Source organism: Pan troglodytes, chromosome 4 (assembly GCF_028858775.2).
Source record: "Pan troglodytes isolate AG18354 chromosome 4, NHGRI_mPanTro3-v2.0_pri, whole genome shotgun sequence".
Classification (NCBI taxonomy): Eukaryota; Metazoa; Chordata; class Mammalia; order Primates; family Hominidae; genus Pan; species Pan troglodytes.
Window position 1 is genome coordinate 137,449,440 of NC_072402.2, and position 21,175 is coordinate 137,470,614.

General features: G+C 54.1%; 1 protein-coding gene across 2 annotated transcripts in view; it reads left to right on the plus strand.

The window, feature by feature from the left end:
• PSD2 (pleckstrin and Sec7 domain containing 2) overlaps positions 1-21,175 on the plus strand; it is a 122,947-nt gene that overhangs the window by 10,339 nt on the left and 91,433 nt on the right. The window lies entirely within an intron of this gene.

A 21,175-nucleotide genomic window follows, 5' to 3' on the forward strand; every position in this document is an offset into this window, starting at 1 on the left:
CTTTGCCTGGAGGGACATGGAGACCTGGGAGCAGCTGGGCCTTCAGGTGTCCCTGTGGGCCTGGTAGTCTCTCCTTTTCTGCCTCCCCAGCTTCCCATAGCCCCAGGTACCCAGGGACAGCAGAGGCCTTGCAGCAAGTGGCAGAGTAGATGGTGTGTGGTGTGGGGAGGGGAGAGAGCTCCTTAGGCCTTTCTGGGCACCCCCTATCCCCTCCCACCTTGAGTAGTGGGAGTCCAGCCATCCTTCTTATGTTTTTGGTTATTCGGTCAATAACCCATGAGCCAGGTGTTGTGCTAGAGGCTGTACTCCTGGGACCCAGAAAAAATATATCCCTATGGGAACCCTCAAGCAGGTCACCATCAGAAGAAGGGAGCCAAACCAGTGACACCTGATGGATTTAGGACTGGGGATGCTCACAACAAAGGCTCCTGATCTGGTTTGAGAGGCTGGGGAAGGCTGCCTGAAAGAAATGACTTGCTGGGTTCCAATGATAGCCCTGTGACCTTGGAAGAGTTATTTAACCTCGCTGTGCTTGACTTTCCTCATCTTTAAAATGGGCATAATAAGGCCAGATACAGTGGCTCACACCTCTAATCTCAGCATTTTGGGAAGGCGAGATAGGAGGATTGCTTGAGGCCAGGAGTTCGAGATAGTCTGGGCAACATAGGGAGAGCTCCCTCTCTAAATTAAAATTAAAATTTATTTTATTTATTTATTTTTTTGAGACGGAGTCTCACTCTGTCGCCCAGGCTGGAGTGCAGTGGCGCGATCTCGGCTCACCGCAACTTCCGCCTCCTGGGTTAAATCGATTCTCCTGCCTCAGCCTCCCGAGTAGCCGGGATTACAGGCATGGGCCACCACATCTGGCTAATTTTTGTATTTTTAGTAGAGATGGGGTTTCTCCATGTTGGTCAGGCTGGTCTCTAACTCCTGATCTCGGGTGATCCACATACCTTGGCCTCCCAAAGTGCTGGGATTACAGGCGTGAGCCACCGTGCCCGGCTAAAAAAAATTTTTTTAAATGGGCATCATAATAGTACTATTTCAAAGGTTGTTGTGAGGATTCATTGAGTTAATATGTACATGTAAATCCACTAGAACAGTGCCTGGCACATAGTAAATGCTCTGTAAGCGTTAAATAAAATATAAAAACAGCTACCGGCCAGGCACAGTGGCTCACACTTGTAATCCCAGCACTTTGGGAGGCCAAGGCAGGTGGATCACTTGAGGTCAGGAGTTCGAGACCAGCCTGGCCAACATGGTGAAACCCCGTCTCTACTAAAAATACAAAAATTAGCTGGCCGTGGTGGCGCATGCCTGTAATCTCAGCTACTCGGGAGGCTGAGGCAGGAGAATCACTTGAACCTGGGAGGTGGAGGTTGCAGTGAGCTGAGATTGCGCCACTGCACTCCAGTCTGGGTGATGGAGCGAGACTCTGTCTCAATAAATAAATAAATAAATAAAAACAGCTACCACTTGGATGAGTCGGACTTGGCAATGGGTGAGAAAGCAGGTCCCAGGCAAGGAGGATGAAGGCCTGCATGTTTGATGGCAGGCTTCTCCAGGGAACTCCCCTGTGTCCTTCCGTGTCACTGGATGGGGTGGCTGGTGACTTTCCTGGTCTAAGACTTGGCCTGGTAACTCTGCCCCCTTCCCTCTGCTGCCTCAGCGTGGTCTTGGGGTTGCTCAGGCCTCAACCTGAGATGTGACTGAGTCCATGGCCCAGCCTTGCCCACTTACCCCTTCCTCTGATGGTGCTGCGCGGCTCCCTGTGAGCCCACCCTAGGCTGGGCAGGGTGGTGTGGTGCTGGGGACCTCCCTGTGAGCATCTGGAACTCCCTGTTTGGTGGGGCAGCACAGAGGAGCAACTGGCTCAGCCCAGGGATCAGGAGGGCTTCTTGCGGGAGGTGCTCTCTGAACAATGTCCTAAAGGAAAATGAAAAGTTCTCCAGAGAAGGGGAGGGGAGGGAGTTCCCAGGCAGAGGGAACAAGCTGTGCAAATGTTGGGAGGGAGAGAGATCCTGACTCAGGAGAAATAAGACCCCAGTAGAGTTCAAGCTCTGGGCTTGGGAGCCTTCTTCCGGCAGGTTTTATCCTGAGGCCTGAGTTTCTCCCCACTTGCCCTCTGGCCCAAGCACTGGTAGTGGCCTAAGAGGTTTAAGTCCAGTCTTGCTCTGGGGCCAGCCCAGGAGCTGGGGGTAGGGGCGCCAGTTGCCCAGGTCCCTCCCTCCCACTTCAGAGCTGGGAGTGTTTGGCAAAGCAACAACGCCGCCTTTGTGTCCCTCTGTGGGTCCAGGCACGTCTAGCCCAGCCTAGGCGGCTGCTGGTTTCAGTGCCCTGTGATCCCAGCCTGGCGGTGCAGGGCAGTGCAGGCAGGGTGCACTTCCTCAGGGCCCTGTGGCTGCCTCATGTCCCTTGCACCCCCATGGGGTTCCCCAGGTGGGAAAGCCTGTGCCACGGAGTACATGGGCATGTGTGGGGCTGGCGGTGTGGGCCCAGAGCGGGTAGTGGTGAGTGGGGGTTTGCACAGAGGCTGGAGGGGGACATCCAAAGGCTCCTGTGTGCCACAGCATGCACCCGAGGGGTATCCCGGGGTGAGTCCGTGAGTGTGCATTTGGGTGACGTGATTCTGGGTGTGAGGGGTCTTGCTTGAGCGCTTGAGCACATGAGCAGCCCCTAGCCTGCTCAGAACAGAGCACTGCTGTCTCTGCTACGCCAACAACGAGGCCTCTCTGTCTCAGCGCATAATGTCCCCTCTGTATTGTCTGCTGCACCGCTGTGGTGACGATAATTTTAAGGCCCAAATCCTTTTCGTGGGTGAGGGTGAGGGTTGGGTTGGGGGTAGGGCAGGGTGGAAGCCTTCTGGGGAGGGTGGGAGCTCGGGGGCTGGGTTTCAGCTCTACGTGTGTGGTGGTCTGTTGTGTGTTTGGGGCCTTCCCCTACATACAACCCCTACAGGGGCAGCAGAGAGAAGTCAGGGACTCCCAGAAGCCTCTGCCAGAACCCCTTGCCCTGAAGTCATGTGGTCCCCGCCCTGCTCCAAGTCCTTCTCCCTCACCCTGCCCACCCCAGACTTCAAAGGCACTCTCTCTCTGGGAGCCCCTTTTGGTCCCTGCCTGCCTCTGCTGATCCAGGCTTTCTGCAGGCCTATCCCTGTCTTTCCCACCCTGGAACCACTAGACCAGCGGCTGTCAGCCTTTTTGTTCCTGGGACTCCTTTACATGCTTAATAATTACTAAGGATCCCAAAGAACTTTTGTTTACATGGGTTATATCCATCAAGGTTTACCATATTAGAAATTCAGACTGGGAAAATTTAAAAACAGATATTTATTCATTCATTTTATTTATTTATTTATTTTGGGATGGAGTTTTGCTCTGTCACCCAGGCTAGAGTGCAATGGCATGATCTCAGCTCACTGCAATCTCCTTCTCCCTGGTTCAAGTGATTCTCCTGCCTCAGCCTCCCGAGTAGCTAGGACTATAGGCTCACACCACCATGCCCTGCTAATTTTTTTTCTTTTAAGACAGAGTCTCACTCTGTCGTTCAGGGTGGAGTGCAGTGGTGTGATCTTGACTCACTGCAACCCCTGTCTCCCGGGTTCAAGTGATTCTCATGCCTTGGTCTCCTGGAATTACAGGCATGCACCACCACTCCTGGCTAATTTTTGTATTAGTAGAGACGAGGTTTCACCATGTTGGCCAGGGTGGTCTCAAACTCATGACCTCAAGTGATCCTCCTGCCTTGGTCTCCCAAAGTGCTGGGTTTACAGATGTGAGCCACTATGCTTGGCCAATAATAATTCATTTTAAAATAACAGTAATAATACCATTGCCTGTTATCATAGATAATATATTTTTATGAAAAATAACAACCTTGGCTGGGCTCAGTGGCTCATGCCTGTAATCCCAGCACTTTGGGAGGCTGAGGTGGGCAGATCACTTGAAGTCAGGAGTTCGAGACCAGCCTGGCCAACATGGTGAAACCCCGTCTATACTAAAAATACAAAAATTAGCTGGGTGTGGTGGCATGCACCTGTAGTCCCAGCTACTCGGGAGACTGAGGCATGAGAATCGCTTGAATCCAGGAGGCAGAGGTTGCAGTGAGCCGAAATTGCACCATTGCATTCCAGCCTGGGTGACAGAGTGAGATTCTGTCTCAATTAAAAAAAAAGAAAAAGAAAAACAACAACCTTATTTTCTAGAACAAAACAAAATGAGCAAGAAGAGTGGCATTGTTTTTACATTTTTGCAAATCTCATTAATATCTGGCTTAATAGAGCAAACAGGCCTTGTGGGGCTGGGCTGGATTCTCATATCTGCTTTTACTTTGAATCGGTGGTGATTATAGATAGGCACATAATTTTGTTGTGGTGGTGGTTAAAGTATATGAGGAAAACCTGGCCTCACACAGATTTATAGTTGGAAGAGTGAGTAGTGCTTTATTAGCCTTTTGGGATAATTTGATACTACACCAAAACTTGACAAGTGGTAGTTTCCTAAAGGTTAATATCATTTGGAGCCTGAAACCATATCAATGAGCTTTTCATATTCTGTTACTATTAAAGTCCACTTGTCTAACTCACATTTTGAATGGATCTTTTATCCACACATGATTTTATAACAGCATGCATGTCATTTAAAATATTTTTCTGAAGGCCAGGCGCGGTGGCTCACGCTTGTAATCCCAGCACTTTGGGAGGCCGAGGCGAGCGGATCATGAGGTCAGGAGTTCGAGACCAGCCTGGCCAACATGGTGAAACCCCACCTCTATTAAAAATACAAAAAAAAAAAAAAAAAAAACTAGCCGGGTTTGGTGGCGGGTGCCTGTAATCCCAGCTACTCGGAAGGCTGAGGCAGGAGAATTGCTTGAACCTGGGAGGCAGAGGTTGCAGTGAGCCGAGATCGCGCCACTGCACTCCAGCCCGGGGGACAGTGTGAAACTCCATCTCAGAAAAAAAAAAAGAAAATTTTTCTGGGCACAATGCCTGGAGTCCCAGCTACGTGGAAGGCTGAGCCAGGAGGATTGCTTGAGTCTAGGAGTTCGAAGCTAGTCTGGGCAACATAGCAAGACCCTGTCTCTAAAAAATGAACAATAAATAAATAATTTTTTAAAATAAAAAATATTTGTTCACTGATTTATAAAGATCTCTCAATTATTAACACATTTCATTATGCCATATTAAAAAATCACATCCATGGATATCACCAACAGTTTCATTAGAAATGTACCAGGAAACTGTGAAGCTTATGGTGTTATGGTGTTGTATACCTGTCTTTCAAAATTTAAATTTCACTTAAAAATATAATTTTATACATAAGCAGAATATGCAAAATGAAAATAGAATTTTAGCTGGGCATAGCAGTGTGTACCTGTAGACCCAGCTACTCAGGAAGCTGAGGCGAGAAGATCCTTTGAGCCCAGGAGTTTGCATCCAGCCTGGGTAACATAGTGAGACCTGTCCCCAAACAACAACAACAACAAAACAAAACAAAAAGATTGTTATCATTGGCAACAAATACTGTGTGTTGTTTTCCTTGAAGTGACTGGCTTACTTCATTATTTGTGAGAGAATAACTGCCAAATATCCAAGACTGCCTGTCAGTCTTTCTGTCAAGTAAAAATGACGTGCCATAAAAAAACCAGCTAGTTCAGCTCGCAACTCAAACAATAGCATAAATGCTTTTCTTGAGGCAGCCAACACACTTTGGTATATATATATGTATATATATAGTTTTTGAGACGGAGTCCTGCTCTGTTGCCCAGGCTGGAGTGCAGTGGTGGGATCTCGGCTCACCACAACCTCTGCCTCCCAGGTTCAAGCGATTCCCCTGCCTCAGCCTCCCAAGTAGCTGGGACTACAGGTGCGTGCCACCACACCCAGCTAATTTTTGTATTTTTAGTAGAGACGGGGTTTCACTATGTTGGCCAGGCTGGTCTCGAACTCCTGACCTCGTGATCCGCCTCGGCCTCCCAAAGTGCTGGGATTACAGGCATGAGCCACCACGTCTGGCCAACTCTGGTATGTTATAGAAGCGTTTTATGTGACTTCTGCATACATGTGCCGAATATGACTCCTAGTAGAGTTTGATTTGTGCTAAGCCAGCAACAGTTTTACCTAGTATGGCTTAGACATAATAAAGAAGTCAAATAATGTCTTAGTATTATTAGTAAAATAATTTTGACCTCATCTACCCCTGAAAAGGTCTGGGAGACTCCCAGGGGTCTGTGAACCCTACTTTGGGATCACTGCACTTGTTGTTCTGTCTCTTCTGCTCTCAGTGGTGATGGGCCGTGTCTTTCATATTTTGCTGATTAGGACACTGGGGTCCAGCAGAGCCCCACATGGGTCCTCATCTCTCATTCCAGGACTGAAGTGAGAATTTTTTTCCTGGCAGTGACTGGGGAGGTTTCTTGTGGGGGGAGGGGTGGCATTGATTTTGATGGATGGAGAGGCCACCAAAAGTGGAGGCTGGGAATGCACCGTTGGTGGAGGAAACAGCATTGGTGAAGGCCTGGAGAAAAAAAGCTCTGGATGGGGTCAGATAACTAGGGCCCTTGAATGCCAGTGCCAGGGCAGTGGGCACCACAGAGCAGTGCCCAGAGATGGGAAGCAATGGATGAGATGTGCCAGGAACAGGGAGCGCCAGAGAGGAGGGCCTTTGTCCTTCACCAGGAGGCCTTCCCAAGCCGGCTGGCCTCAGGGCTGTGTTCTCAGGGCTGGGTTGATGTGTGGCCACTGAGATGAACTTACCCTTCCTGACTGACCATGATTGGCAGAGGGTGGTCTGCTGCCCAGAACTCCCTGCTGAAAAGTGTCTCCGCACCTGCACTGACTGACACTCAGCCTCTCTTTCCCTTTGTATTGGCTTTTATGGTGACAGTGAGTAGCCTCATCCAGTTTCTTATGCCATGCGTGAGTGTGAGGGTGACCTGGGCAGAGGTGGCTGCTGAGGGGAGAGATTGGTAGTGACACGTCAATGTGATTAGAGGTGAGGGTCCTGACCTTTTTACCACAAAAAAACCTGCTTGTTGCAGGCACTGATGCCTCGGCCAAGTCCTGTAAAAGTGGGGGTTGCAGAGCTGACCCCGACACACCTCCACCCTGGGCCCGGCCTGCCCTCTTCCTCTTCCGATGGCCCTGTGTCCCTACCCCAACCTGTCCCTGAGCTGCTGGTCTGGTATGGGGAGACAGACCTCAGCTTCGGTGCAAGACTGGCCTCATACCTCCTGCTGTGCACATCTGTGCTCCTGAGCTATGTACCTGGGCTGGGTTGTGCCACACACGTGTTAGCAGCCATGCTGTGTGACTATATGGATACACCCTGCGCTGGGTGCACATGGTGCGCTCTGCATCACAGACATTGTGAGCTTGTGTACCTTGCCGTGCACACTAAATTGCGTCCGTTTGTTTCTGTGCCTTCAGTTGGGTGGTGTATGTTTGTGTGTATATGCTTTGTATATCTTTACAGGGTGTGAGTGTCACTGTGGTGGGTGGTGTTTTTGTGTGCTGGTTTGTCAGTGTGTATCTTGGCCCAGCCCCAGAAGGCCAGCTGAGGTGTGGCGGGGGGTGGGGTGTCGGACTGTGCTGGGGTAGGGAGCCCACAGCCAGGAGGCCTGACTGGGAATAGACATGTCCTCACCTGCCCAGAAAGTGTCCCAAGCCCTCAAAGAGCCCTTGTCCAGCTTCACCACCCCTGGCCAGTCAGGGTGGGTGGCTGGAGAAGGGGGCATGAGGGAACCAAAACAACCTCAGCCCAACTCCCACACTTGGCTGGCACCCAGGCCTATTATGGGGCCCCCGCGCCCATGGCCTGCCCCCTAAGGCTCCAAGCACTTTGCATTGTGGGGCTTGGGGAGGGGCCTAGAGACAAGACTCTGTTTGGCTCTTGTGACCAACTTCAGCTCCTAGTGGACCACCAAGGCAGAGCTGGCCCCAGGCCTTTTTGAGGGTGGGGCTGCAGGGAGGACTAGCTCCACGGAGCCAGGGCTGATGCTCATCTTATTACCTGTGTCATTCATTTAGCAAATACACATTGAGCACACACTGTGTTCCAGACCCTGCTTTAGGTGCTGGGAATATAGCAGTCACTCATTGAATTAGGGGTAAGGAGAGGTCATACTGCTGCTGTGCATTTACAGATGAAGAAACAGGTCCTGGGAGGTGAAGTGATTTGCCCAAAGTCATAACAAAGCTGGGATTTGAAACCAGGCCTGTCTCATGCAAGAGTCTCCTCCTCCTGCATTTGTCCATCCTGACTTCGGTAGTCACAATTATAGCCGAATGCCCACTGAGCTAGGACCAGCTAGCTGGCTAGCCCTGTGCCCTGGGCTACAGGTTGATGCAGGAGAGTGGGCACAATGAAATAGCTCCTAGAAAGGCAAGTTGCCTGGAGTAGGCACAGGGGTGGTAAGGTGGAGGATTGAGGGGTGGGGAAGGAGCAGAGGGAGGCTGTGTCTGTCTCCAGGGTGCACTGGGACCCAAGGGAACGCCTTCTCTCCTGCTGTGTGATCTGGGATGGCCCCTGCTTCACTCTGAGCCTTAGCTTCCTCATCTGTAAAGTGGGCACAGTAACTGCCCTCTCCCAGTGGTACCATGCTCATGGCATGATGCCTGGCACACAGTAGGGCAGCTGGGAGGATGGGGCAGAGCTGCAAGTGGGCAGGGCCTCCCCAGGGCTCTGCTCAGCCTCAGGAAATGGGTAGGGGGTAGGGAGGAGGAGGCGCAGATGTGCGCTTGTCTCACACGAGCAGCCGCATTTAGCCACCGAGTCGGGACTGAAATATTCCTGAGGGAGAAGAACCCTGAGGCTTCAGGGCGGCAACGGCTCGTCAGTGGGGAGCGGGGAAGGGATGTTGTCACCATCTGCCTCGTGTCTGTCTGCGACTAAAATAATACTGGGGTGAGACTCGCCGCAGGCACGGGCCCAGCCGCAAGGTTCCCCAGAAGAGGGAGGGGCTGGGGGTGCTGGAAACCTTGTGGGGAGCAGTGGCAGAGAGAGGTCTGCTGGGGGCAGCTCTTGGCCAAGGCTGGGCCCTGGTCCTGCCCCCCTCCTGAAGGGCCACAAGAACCCATGGGGGTGGTGTGTGCATAGGCATGGATACCTTCCTGGGGGAATCAGCCCTGGGAGTGCAGGACTGGACACCCCCCAGACCCGGCTGGGGTCTGCTTCAGAGGGGAGACCAAGCGTGTGCTGAGATCCCTGCAAAGCAGGGGCAACAGCAGAAACAAAGCAAGAGACAGACAAATTGCCTGATTCAGCTTCCATGAGTTTATCCAGAATATTGAAACCAGAAAACGTAGCAAGAAGCTATTTTAATTTCAGCCGACGTATAAGTTTTGGGTCTATGGTTTACTGTGGTTTTTATTTTGAATCAAATATGGAGGATGTTCCATAATTTCCTCGGGGCTCTGGGCTCTGGGGACTGAGTGTCTGCCTTTCTCTACTGGGCACAGTAGTCACATGCCAGCTGCCTCTAAGAGTTGGCACCCCTGGGCCTGGGCAGGTGCCCCTTCAGGTCAGGGACATGGTTTGGAACCTCATGCTTTGCTTCTGGATGAAGCCATTACATTCTGATCTTTTGCTATGGTTCTCATCAGATATGGCTAGTGGGGTATTTTTGTTTTTGCAGAGAGAACAGACCCATGACCTCAGTGGTTTATTTTAACTGCAGATGCACCCAAAATGCTGGTTGCTTTGTGCTGACATGGTTACAGGGCTGTCAGTTTAGCAGGCAACATGCAAGCACCTACTATGTGCAGACCCTGAGCTGGGGCAGGCTGGGCCCGCCCTCAGCATACAAGGTAGAGAAGCCAGCAAGACCATAGGAGATCAGCCACCTGGGTGCCAAGGAGGGCGGTGGGGAGCAGCAAGGGGGTGTTGGATGTGGCAGGAGTCCACAGCTGTCATCCTGGAGAAAGTGGCAGAAGCACTCATCCTTGAAAAGGAGACAACAGCAAAGGACAGTAAGGAGTATGCCCTAGGCAGAGAGTACGTGTGTGTGCAGACCACCACTTTGTGGCTCTCTCTCTTTGTGGCAAGGGTATTCGCATCACAATTTAGGTGCAATGTGGAGCCCTTCTTACAGACCAGACCCAAGCTAACTGGCTTAGGTGTGTTTTCCCGGTTAGTCCTCACCAACATCCCGTAAGGCCAGTACACTTAGTGCCCATCTTATAGATAAGGAAACTGAGGCTCAGAGAGGTTTAGCAACTTGGGTGAGAGGCAGAGGTATGGCCCCAGGCTACTCCGTGCTGCCTCTGCACAATGCCCTCATTTGGCAGGCAGCAACTGAGCACCTACTATGTGCAGGCCCTAAGCCAGGTGCTTCCTGGATTCAGGCCCTGGCATCACATTCCAGAGTGTCCTCAGATGGCTGGCATCTCTCATTGTCATCTGGGCACGATGATCAGAGGAAGCTCTCTCCAGGGTATATGTGGGTATGGGGGAGAGGAGTGTGGGTGGGAGCCTGGAGGCCCCTGCTTGATAGCTGTGAGTTCTCCCTCGTGAAAGCCTCAGTTTCTTCACCTGTAAAACGGGGCCATGATGCCTGCTGTGCAGGCCCATGTGACGACGTGCCTTGAAAGCGTGTGGGAAAAGTGCTCTGTGTGTTCAGTGAGCCCTCAAACTGGGCTGACTCTCCTCAAACCACCAGGAGCGAGCTTCCTGGAACAATCTAGCCACCAGCCTTTCCCTGCAGCTGACAGGCTGCGGTCACCACCGCCACCACCACCCTGAATTATTCAAGACCCTCCAGGCCTCAGTGGCAGCCCTTCCCCTCTCCCTGTGCAACCAGGCTGTCAACACCAGACTCTAGGCCTCTGCCAGTGATCTATGGACCTCAGGGCCCCCGAGCTTCAGCCTGCTCAGGTAGGGCCATGAGTGTGATAGGGCGAGGTGTGGCTGAGCATGAGAGTGACAGTGAGCATGTGAGAGCAGGAGGGGGTGACAGTGTGAGTGCGTGTGTGAGTGTGGCTGTGAACGTGCATGAGGATGTGTGCAGGTGAGCATCTACATGAGTGCAGGTGTGAGTGTGCCACATTGTGTGTGAATGAGTGTGTGAGTGTATCTGGAGCCTGGGCTCTCCTTAGCTGCGGGGGAGCCAGGCTCAGGGAGGAGCTCCCTCTGGCTCAAGAGAATACAGTGATCTGAGAGCCAAATTCCAGCCTGGAGTGGGAGGGGGTCAGCTCACCTTTGCTTCCACAGTCCCTTAAGGGCTGGTTGGAGTGGGGAAAAAGCAGAGAGGCAGCAGTTTAGGAAAAAAGGTATGTAGTGGTTGGATCATGAAGAGGACTTGGAGTCTGTGGCCCTGTGGGGGCTCAGAACACTGTCAGATTATTTCGGTATATGTCATTTCCCGGCAAGCTGAGACCCTCAGAAGAGAAGCAGTTGCCTCCCCTTGGTCCCTTTCCTCCTCCTGGGCCTAGGAGAGCTGCGAGCCCCTGTGGGCAAGAGGTGAGGACTGTTCTCTTGGATCTGTGGCCAGGTGGAAGCTCTCCAAAGTCTTGGGGGATGGGGAGGGTATGGAGGCTCACAAGCACCTTGCTGGAGGGCCCTCACCCATAGGCAGGAAGGACAGAGCAGACGTCTCTCTGGTACCCACTCCTACCAACGCACTGGCCCTGGAGGGTTACTGCTTTGTGTGGGGTAAGATGGAGTACCTGGGAGGTTGGAAGCTGGTGAGATTTAGGAACTGGGAGCCTGCAGTGTATGGAGGTTGTGGGGGTGGAATGTGTGTTTGGTGTGAGTGCTGGGGTCTGCGTGTTGGTGTGAGGAGGTGAGAGGCTGTCTGAGTTTGCCTTTGTATCTGTAAGATTGTATGTTTCAATCCCTGTAGGTGTGACTGTTTATGTCTTTTTGTGAGTGAGGACCTGTCTGTGTGATCACATGAGTGTGTACGATCTGTATTTGAGAGTGCATGTGTGTGGAAGCATGCTAATTGTGTGGGAGAGGTGAAAGATGATTGACAGGGAAGGGGCGGAGGGTGGGAGCCCACACTGAGTGCACAGTTTCATCCTTCCTCAGGCTCTGCTTGTCATGGCTGAAATCCCCCGGACTGCATTGGGACCATACTGCTGAGAGTCTGGTTGCTGGGCTTCAGCTGACAGAACATCAGAGCACCAGGATGGGATAGCCACAAGTTGGGAAGGTGAGGCAGGGTGAGGGGCTTGATGATGGGGAGCAGGCAGAAAGAACAGGCTGCAGAGCTAGGGCTGCTGGAGCCTGATGTCTGGTCCAAGTTCCAGCTCCTCCACTCATGGGGTGAGCTGGGGCAAGTCACTTCACTCTCTGAGCCTCAGTTTCCTCATCAGAACAATGGGCCTGTACACTAAGCATTACCCACCCCAAATCCTAGAAGCCTGCCTTCTCCTCCTGGCTCTGGGAAGTTGACCATTGGAGGTCTGGGACACTGGCCTGTCTAGAGGCTGGGGAAGTATGAGACGACCCCTTCTTCCCTTCCCTGCGCCCAGAAGGCCTGACTTGTCCTACTGCACCCCTCCCATCACAGTGATCTGTGTGGGCTCATAACAACATAAGCTAGACGGTGATCCTGTTCACCTTCCTGCATTCTGGGAGGCTCGGCCTCCAACTCTCAGACCAGGGAATGGTCTCCACTCCTCCAATCCTTCCCAGGTTCAGAAGCAGGAATGGGGGAAGTCCTGCCTGTCCCCTCTCTGACTTTACTTTCCCTTTCTAGAGCAGGGGTATTCTGGGATGGGAGGACTGAGTGTCCCTGCTGCCTGGTCCTCAGAGTTGGCTAGCTCCCCCCATGCCCCTCATTCCCCCGCCTGCTCGCCTGTAGAGCTGTGGCCCGGGCAGCTGTCCGGCTGAGTGGGTTAGCAACACAAGACAGATGGCGAGGGATTATCTCAGCTTCTCAGAGCACGATGGTGGCAGCGGCGGGGGTGGGGGAAGGCTCTCACACCCTCCCCATGTGTGTGTACACACACACACACAAATGCACACATGCAGCTCCCCGCTCCTGCCTCAGACCCAGCCCAGCCTCCTGCTATTTATGAGGCGGGCAGGAAGACAAGAGGAGAGATGAGATTATGAGAATTGGTGAGAACCGTGGGACTTGGCAATCTTGTCCCTGCCCCACTTGGCTCCCAGACCACAGGCTGAACCAGCTTCTCAGGCCCTTCTTGGACCCTGCCCCTGCTATTGTGATTTCTCTGCAGCTGCCACCACTGGGAATGGTACATTCAGGAGGGCATGGTTTTACAGAGAAGTTTGAGGCCCAGAGATGTGCGAGCTGCACTCAAAGTCACACAGCAAGTTTGGTTCATTAGCAGGGTAAGTTCTGGGGGGTGGCAGGTGGTGGAGTCTCTTAGATGTCCTGGCACTGGCTGTGGGGTCCTTGGGTCTTCTGCAAACAAGGTGTTTGCCCTAGCACTTGATGCTGCAGCCCAAGGTCCCACAGGGGCATGTCACAAGGCCAGCTGCTGGCACGCAAGGACTCACAGGCACAGCCTCTTGTTCATATACACTGTCAGGCTCTGGGTGAAGGCTATGTAGAGTTGAGTGACAGAGCTGGGTCTCCAGGCTGTGTCACTGTGAAAGAATTGGGACAGGGTTAGAACCCCACTAGAGTGAATTCTCCTACCTGTCCCTCAATTTGCCACAGGCAGATAGATGGTGGAGGGACTTTCCAGCCTCGGCCACACACTCAGGACCCCTACCACCACATTTGCCCATTAACAGCCCCACTCCAAGTCCTGAGTCATCTATGCTGAGTCGCCTGGGGAGGAGTGTGGGCCAGGAGACTGGGCAGGATTTGCGAATGGCAACCCCAGGGGGCCCTTTTCCCAGCATGGGTGGGCGGGGCCGACGCAGTGGGGAAGGCAGGGTGGAGGCCTTCTGAGAGAACTTCTCTGCTCCTAGCTGCCAATGTCCTGACTTCGCCCCCGTCCCCAAGAGTGACTCAGTGTCTGCTGGACGCGGGAGTGCGGGTGCGGGGCAGTGCGGAGCTGCTGCGGGTTGCCCAGTGCCACTCCCTTCAGAGCAAACCCACTTCTTGAGGCCCCGAGGCTCCCGCCTGGGGGTCTCCTGTGTTCACGTGTGCCTGCCCAGGCTGTCAAGTGAAACATGACCTTAGGGTCAGCCTGGCCTGCCTCTGGGGCTGCATTATTTGTGGGATTTCCAACATGATGGTACCACCCACACTGTCCGGTCACAAACAAGACCGACACCGCCAGGTTTACCTGCTCCTGCCCCCTCAAACCATTGAATCAGCCCCTCTCTTGCTATTGGATGAGAGGGGTTGCCAGGACCAAGCCCCTCCTCCCCACCGCCAAGGTGACCACACGTCTAGGTATCAGGGGTGGTGGGCCCACTGCAGAGCGCTAGGCCGAACTCATCTCCTGGATCCAGGCCAAGCTCCACCTCTCTGTCTCTCCAGACTCAAGTTGGTCATTTGTATCGTGAAAGCTGGACAAAACTATATCTAAGCTCCCCATCTTCCCTCAAAGCTTGGCCTGGGGAGCCCTACATGAAACCCTGGAGCTTCTGAGCCTTCCCCCACCCCCAGCGGGGGGCTTTTCGTTCTGTGAAGGTCTCAAAGTAACATTCTAAAGAGGCACCGTGAGAGCCAATCAGAGAGCCCATGTAAATAACGGCCCGCTGATTGGCTGTCTCCTTCACGCCCTGAACGAAACTTCAACTTCATCAACTCAGCGAAGATTTTTTCCTCTGGCCTCGCGCGCCCTGCAGAAGGCGGGGCTGGGGGGTCACCTGAGCCTTCTGCCTGCCGCAGGCTACCTGGGCCCGCCGAATGGGATCGCGCTGGGACAGGCGGGGGCGAGTGTGCCGCCCTGACCCTGGCCCCGGGGGTGTTATTCTGGTACAGAATCCCCCGCGGGGGAGGCCCGAGAAGTGAGGCACCCCCGCTTCTTTGTAGGACCGCCACAGAACGGGCTGCAGGCCGCGAGTATAGAGCTTGGCTGGGCGGGATCGATATCTGCCCGCTGGACTGATGAGCGAGGGAGGCTGCTAGACAGGCTGGCTTTGCGGCAGTGTGATGGCCGCGCAGCACCCCCTGACCCACATGGCTCCCCAACCCCGCCATTCCCTTCATCTAGCGCTCCCGGGGAAGCCGAGGCGGGCAAGTGGCGTAGCGATGGAGGGCGCACCCAGGGGCAGCGACGCTCCCTCGCTCTGGCTCCCAGCCCTGGTGGTGGGTGCAGGAGTGAGGGTAGCCCAGGGTCGCACCCTGCTCCCAACCTCGGCTCGTCCCCACCCTCCACGGTCGTCCGCAGCTCGAGGCCGCCTGCATTTCTGCCAGTATCCTGTCCCCTCGCCCGGTCCTTCGCCCTCCTCCCACTTTCATTGTGTGTCTCCTCTCTGGCTCTGAGGTTCCTCCTCCCTCCCTTCTCTCTCTGGGTGTCTCCGTGTCTATCTCCACATCTCCATCTCCATTTCTTTCTCTGCCTGTCTCTGTCTCTAGCTGTCTCTGTCCCTCAGTCTCTGCTCAGGTCTCCGCTCGCCTCTTGCTCATTTTCGTTCCTCTCTTTGTCTGTCTGACTCTCTCTTGTCTCCCCCCCTTCAGTTACCCCCCAACCCCCCGCACACACACACACCTCACAGTCCTGTTTACGACATCCCCTGGGCTGGCAGGTGGGCGGGGCTGCAGCAGAGCGGGGGTGAGAGAGGGAGACGCAGCCTCCCCCCCAGCTGTTAACCTTCACGCTTCAGGCCTCTGCGGATGGCAGAGGAGGGGGAAAGCCCAGCTGCCAGCTTGGCGGAGGTGACCGGGCGGGGGCTGGGGGCTGTCCCTCCCTCTGGGCTCGTCTCTGGGGAGATCTGGGGCCGGAAGGAATGTGGTGGAGGGCGCCTTCGGCTGAGGAAGGCTGTTGCCGGATGGGTGGCCTCCTGAAGGCTTGTGCTGGCGAGGCGGGTGCCCAAAGGGGGCTCTGAGCGGTGTCGGCCCTGCCCGCAGCCCGGCCGGACGTGGGGGCCGGCGTGAGAATCCCGCCCATCTGTGAGCCGGCCTCACGCCGTCAGACCCAATTTATCTCGCCGCCAAAGTTTCACAGCCATCTGCTCGAGTGGAACGGCTTCCAGCGCTGGCCCCACCGGGCCCCCCAGCCAGCGCGGGGATGTTTTCCAATACGACAGCATCGCCCCCCCAAAGCAAGGAGGGGGTGTAGGGGGAGGCGGCAGAGCGCGGTGCGCGGGGCTGGCAGGCAGCCCTCTCCCGCGAGCGAGCCGACCCTGAATTTTAAGCGATTGATCAGGAAGCGCAGGCCGTTCCCATCACTTTGAGCAGCCAAATGCGACGGCGCAGGGATTTCAAGGGGCCTTTGCGGAGGCGGTAATGAGGTCACCGTCACTGCGCCAGCCCGCGGGCGGGAGGGGGCGAAGGTCTGCGGACACGTGTGAACACAGCCTGTGAACCGAGCCACATCTGTATTCACGTGACCCCCGGGGCCCCAGCACTGACCCAGGAAAACTCGGCATTTGGATCTGAGCTGATTCACACTCCCCTGCCCCCACCCCACCTACCCAGCCAGACACGGTTCGAGAGGCTGAGCTAGAACCCAGCCCTGCCACATCCATGATTCCATGATCACCTCAGACAGCTTCAGCACAAGAGCCCCAACCCTCTTCTCCTCCCCGCTATGTGCCTAAAATACACATATTTGGGCACCTGCCCATTGCACTTCTGAACAAGCCTGTGGAGACAGATGTACCCTAGGCCCCCGGTAATCACACAGGTGCACACATTCCAATTACACACCTGACCGCAATGCTCGTGCATTAGTACACTCCCAACCACCACCACTACCACCCCCAAACATGCACACAGGTACTCCATCATTTTCAAGCCAGCACCCAGCAACACACGAGCCCCCAAACTCCCCTCCCCCGGGCGAACTCATGGGCACACTCATTCCCAAGACCCCGAGCTTGCTGCCATGTCCGCGCGGGTGGGCGCCTCCACTGCCCGCCAGGCAGCGCGGGTGCAGACCTCGAAGAGAACAAAGGCCGGGCAGGTGGGAGGGAGGGGGGCTGAGCCCCCGGCCCGTCCTCCTAGGCAATGCTCGTCTGTCTCGGCTCCGCGGCCACCGCATCGAGCGGCTCTGATTGCCGAGTAAATCACCGCGATGATCTGAATAATTATCGTCTCCTGAAAAGGGAAAAAACAGAGAATAAATAAAGAGAGAAGGGAGCAGTCACCTGATTTCTAGGAGCCCTGGGGTATGTTGGGGGGGTGAATACATAGGGGTGGGTGTCAGTGGCCCCCTGCAGATCCTCGGGACTTCTGTTGGGTTGGAGTGCAGGTGGGATGGGCCTCAGGGCAGACAGTCCTTCCTTAGAGGTGGCAGTTAGCATCCAGTCTCCCCCTTTGTCTCCCCAGGGTAAGTCAGGCCCCCTGGAGCACCCAACTGACCCCAGCTGTCTTCTCTGCTTCTCACACACTCAGGCCCACCTGACCTGTAGGGCACCCTCCTGTTCCAGGGCTTTGCTCAGTCGGTTCCCCCCTAGCATGCCCTCTACCCACCACTCTGGCTGGCTTCACTCTCCCATCTCTGAAGTTCAGCCCCAGGTTACTTCCTCTGAGAACTTCTTCCTGACTGCCCAGCCCTCCAGGATCCTTCTCTCCCAGAGTTCCAGTGTCTGATTGCATTTTCTCTGACTGATTTGGGTGTGTTGTCCTGATCTTCTCAGCTGGATGGCAGCTTTGGTGGAAGCAGCTATGTTTTAAACAAAGCAGTAATAGTAGCAACAGCAGCAGCCACTGCCCCATCCTGAGCAGCTAGGATGTGCTGGCCCTGTGCCAAAACATCATCTCACCATGGATCCTCCCCAGAATCCTGTGTGGAAAGTAATGTCTCCATTTAAATAATGGGGAAACTGAGGCGTACCAAGAGTGAAGCTTGGATTCCTTTCCTCAGGGATGAAGATGCTGGTCATCTACGGTATCCTTTCTGCAGTTGTCCCCTGATCCCACATATTGGAGGAGTTGCTTCTCTTCCAGTGCTGAGCACCAAGACACAATTACCTCAACTGGCTGGGCACAGTGGCTCATGCCTGTAATCCTAACACTTTGGGAGGCCGAGGTGGGCAGATTGCTTGAGCCTAGGAGTTTGAGACCAGCTTGGGCAACATGACAGAACACCATCTCTACAAAACAAACAAACAAACAAACAAAAACAAACAAGCAAATGAAAAACACCAAAAATTAGCTGGTATGGTGGTGTGAGCATATAGTTCCAGCAACTTGGGAGGCTGAAGAAGAAGGATGGTTTGAACCCAGGAGGTTGAGGCAGTGAGCCGTGATTGTGCCACTATACTCAAGCCTGGGCAACAGATCGAGACCGTCTTAAAAAAAAAAAAAAAAACCAGGCCGGGTGTGGTGGCTCATGCCTGTAATCCCAGCACTTTGGGAGGCCAAGGTGGGCGGATCACGAGGTCAGGAAATAGAGACCATCCTGGCTAACACGGTGAAACCCCGTCTCTACTAAAAATACAAAAAAATTAGCCAGGTGTAGTGGCAGGCGCCTGTAGTCCCAGCTACTCAGAGGCTGAGGCAGGAGAATGGGGTGAACCCAGGAGGCTGAGCTTGCAGTGAGCTGAGATCATGCCACTGCACTCCAGCCTGGGCGACAGAGCAAGACTCCATCTCAAAAAAAAAAAAAACCCAAAATATGAATACCTCAACTCCAACCTGCCCAGCCTCCACCAGCCCTGCCCATTCCTGTTGCTCCCTCTCCTCCCTTTTCCTAGCCTCAGGAGGGCTGCCCTCCATGCATTGTAACCCCCAACCTTCCAAAGGGCATGACCCTTCCCCATAGCCACATCATCAAAGGAGGGGCAGCTCAGCCCTATGCTTCTGCCTGAAATGGTTCCAGATGTGGGGCCTGCAGAAAAGGCAGGGTGAAGGTTCAGCACAAAGCTAGGTTTCCTCCTGGAGGTTGCCCTAGGGGAGGCCCAAGCCCCTCCCACCCCTGGCACCTGGTCAGTAAATGAGAGCAGAACAAGGCCACTGATGGGATGATGGTTCAGGGAAAGAGTCTGTCAAGAGCCTGGGGAAGAGGAACCCTTGTGGGGCCTGGGTGTCTGGGGCAAGAGGGAGGCTGAAGCCCATTCTAGGTTTGCATTCCTCACTCTATCCAGCCTTGCTGGATCTGAGGCCTGGGGCAACTTCCAGGGTGGGGTTCTCCAGGCTGAGCAAGGAGGCCCAGGACTGAGCGATTTAGATCCCTCCTACTCCTCCTCAAAGAAATGCCATTATAGATGGGGGAAACTAAGTCCAGGGCTCCAAATTGGCTCCTGACTAATGGTTCCTGTGCAGGCCTCTCCCATGGGGATCCTTATTCAGGGCCCCAAATGTTCCTGGGGGCATGGCAGGGTCTGGATATCACTGTGGCTTGGGTAGAGGAGGGACAGGTGAGACATGATGCTGGTCTAGAGATACATCCAGGTGGTTCAGCTCTGGGTATGAATGAAGATGAGGCAGAGCCCAGCCTAGCTCTGGGAAAATCTCAGCTCCTACTCCACAGTCTTCTGGGACTCAAGACAGCACCTCCTGCCTGAGAGGGGGGCGGAGGTGGCCAGTATCCTTGGGATGGTTCACAAACTCCTCTCGCCACCCCAAGCTCCCTTCTGCCAGCTACTCTTGGTTCCCTACTTAGATATTTCTTTGGCATCTACTGTGTGCTGGCCCTAGGGGCGCAGCAGCCTGGGGTTCAGAGAGTGCCCAGGCAGATGGGGAGGCATACCCACCCACCTACACATACTCACACAGACTCTCCTCCCACCCCCTTCAAGTGTGACCAACTGGGAACCCTGGGGAAACAGTAATGAATGTGGCAAGACCTTTGCAATTAGACAAACCCAGGTTCAGACCCTGGCTCTACTTTACTTGTTGAGAGCAAGTCAATGAGCCTCAGCTTTGGTATCTACAAAGTGGAAATTGTAATAGTGTGTGTTTCACAGTGTGCCTGTGAGCGTTCTGTGAGATAATTGAGATGTCGATGCTCATCACCGCCCATCATCAGGGAAGGAGAGATGACCTCCAAGGTTGCTCTTTGGCCACTCTAGGACAGTGTTTCCATGGCATGGCTAGGGTCCAGCCTTTTTTTTTTTTTTTTTTTTTTTTGAGACAGGGTCTCGTTCTGTCACCCAGGCTGGAGTGCTGTAGCATGATCTCTGCTCACTGCAGCCTCAACCTTCTAGACTCAGCAATCCTCCCACCTCAGCTTCCCAAGTAGCTGGGGCTATAGGCACGTGTCACCATGCCCGGCTAATGTTAAATTTTTTTGTAGAGACTGGGTCTTCCTATGTTGCCCAGGCAGGTCTGGAACTCCCGACCTCAGGTAATCTTCTCACCTTAGCCTCCAAAAGTGCTGGGATTACAGGTGTGAGCCACTGCACCCAGCCAGTCCAGCCTCTTGACTCAGTGGTGGAGGTGGTTGTCCTTGGCAGGTCCTCGACACTGCCAAGCCCCTCACACTCCTCAAAGTTTAGTTCTCCTACTGGTCACGTCTCTCTCTACCAGGTTCCTCTGGCTCTCACTCTCTCTCTGCCTGCCCATAATTCCATCGATCCGTGTCTCTTTTTCTGTTTCTGCCTCTCCCTAAAAACATATAACTCTCCCCCTACCATAAGAACACCCTTCCACTCCCACCCACACATCCAGCCCAGCTCAACTCATCACCAGCATGCACTCTCACCTGGGTGCACACAGGCAAGGAGACATACAGAGGCAAAGCGATGGAGAGACACAATCACGCACACACTCACACTCGAGTGCACATGGGCACGAGGACAGCCACCCATCCAACACACACACAAGTGCACACACAGCACAAATAGGCATGAACAGGTGCATACAGATGCACCTGGTGACAAACACACAAGGACATTGGAGCATATTGCATATGCAAGAGTCCACAGGCATGTATACTCTCCCCCCACCACAGGCACACATAGGTCAGGCACAGACAGGTACACACAGGCACAGAAACACACACAAGGGCACACAAGCACATCTGCACAGTAAGACACAGGCACACACATACACACACGTAGGCACACACAAGCTTTCGCCCCCAGCCCCCCTCAGAGAGCTGGCTGCCCGCCAAGCACGGAGCTTTCTGCTGGGTGTGCACAACCTTTCACAGGCTCTAATTGAGTCGAGGGTGATTTATAACACGGCAGCGCCCCTG